Below are 1,383 nucleotides of genomic sequence, written 5' to 3'. Positions count from 1 at the left end.
CAAGCCTAGTTGATGAGATTATTTGGAATGTTCCAGTTGGAAGTCATGCTGAATGCAAGCCTGTTACAGTGAACATACTAATTAAAAAAAGGAATCAATAGATCCTGTTTTGGGGAGCATGGATGCCAACTGGCTTTCTGTAAGTTGRGTTAATACAAATAAAGTAGAACTCTCCCTCACGGTGAATGCATAAATAACTTTCTTTCTTGTTTTTTCTTGAAAAGAAGCATGAAAATCATATTGTCATTTACTGTACAACAGAGAGACATCCAATTGACACACAAACTGCCCACAGAATGCCACTTTGTTAAAAAGAAGGTCATGTCAGCAGCCTTTAGTTTACACTGAGAACACCTCAGAATTAGTGTCAACTCCCAATGGTTTAAAAATTGCCTTGGCCTCCAAATAAATACCAAGCAGCTATGCACACCAGCTTAGTATTAGCTATGCGCTCTAGATAACACATCCTGGATTTTGCAATGTTGCATTTAAGTGCTATCTGATCTAATCCTTATGAGAAAATTCAGTTGTACTCACACTTATGTATAAAATTTACCTCTGAGCTAAGGCTTTACTTCAATGAAATTGGAAAAAAAATAAATGAAAGAAGACAAAAACTGCTTTATGATGTGAAATGGGTAAAACAGTTTTATTGCTCTGAGTTTGGAAAACAGTGGCAAATGAAAGTTATGGGGGGAAACCCTCTAAAAACAAGCCACAGCAAACATTTACAAAATTGTATGGCTGCTCTTCCTGTGTTCTTCTTGTAGAAAAAAACAAAACCAGCAACACAGATATGCATCCTGAGCCACTGGAGCGCATAACACCTTGGCATCTCCATCAACTAGAAATTTGACAACAAAATTAGGGACAAATCCTTCTTTTTTTCCCACACAACTCCTCASGATATGGCTTGTAAAACACCAAGCAGCTTGTCATGTTGTATTTTTTTCAGAGGCTGCTAGAAAACACATCAAGCTTCCAGGCTAAATGGGATCCTTGAAGCTTTAGACAAGTCAAAATGACTTTTGCCACTCTCCTGGGTCCCACTGAAAAATTACTTTCTGAGCTTCTTATTAGTGTCCAATCTAGGGAGACATTCCTTTTGCAAAGATGGTAAAATAGAGGATTTTCAACATTAGTGGGTTTTCAAGCAACACTGTGCTTCTGATGAAAACTTTACAGCTGAGTTCTCAGATGCTTCTACATGTTGCTCATTAATACTGTTTTTTTCTTAAATAAGAAAACCTACAAAAAAACCTAGTTACATTAAACAAAAAAGTCATGATAATGTTACGACTGTGGTTGTACTGCTTGTTTGTTTGTGTGTGTGTGTGTGTGTGTGTGTGTGTGTGTGTGTGTGTGTGTGTGTGTGTGTGTGTG

This window comes from Austrofundulus limnaeus, unplaced genomic scaffold (assembly GCF_001266775.1).
Source record: "Austrofundulus limnaeus strain Quisiro unplaced genomic scaffold, Austrofundulus_limnaeus-1.0 Scaffold231, whole genome shotgun sequence".
NCBI classification, from domain to species: domain Eukaryota; kingdom Metazoa; phylum Chordata; class Actinopteri; order Cyprinodontiformes; family Rivulidae; genus Austrofundulus; species Austrofundulus limnaeus.
Note: the sequence above shows the minus strand (reverse complement) of the source record.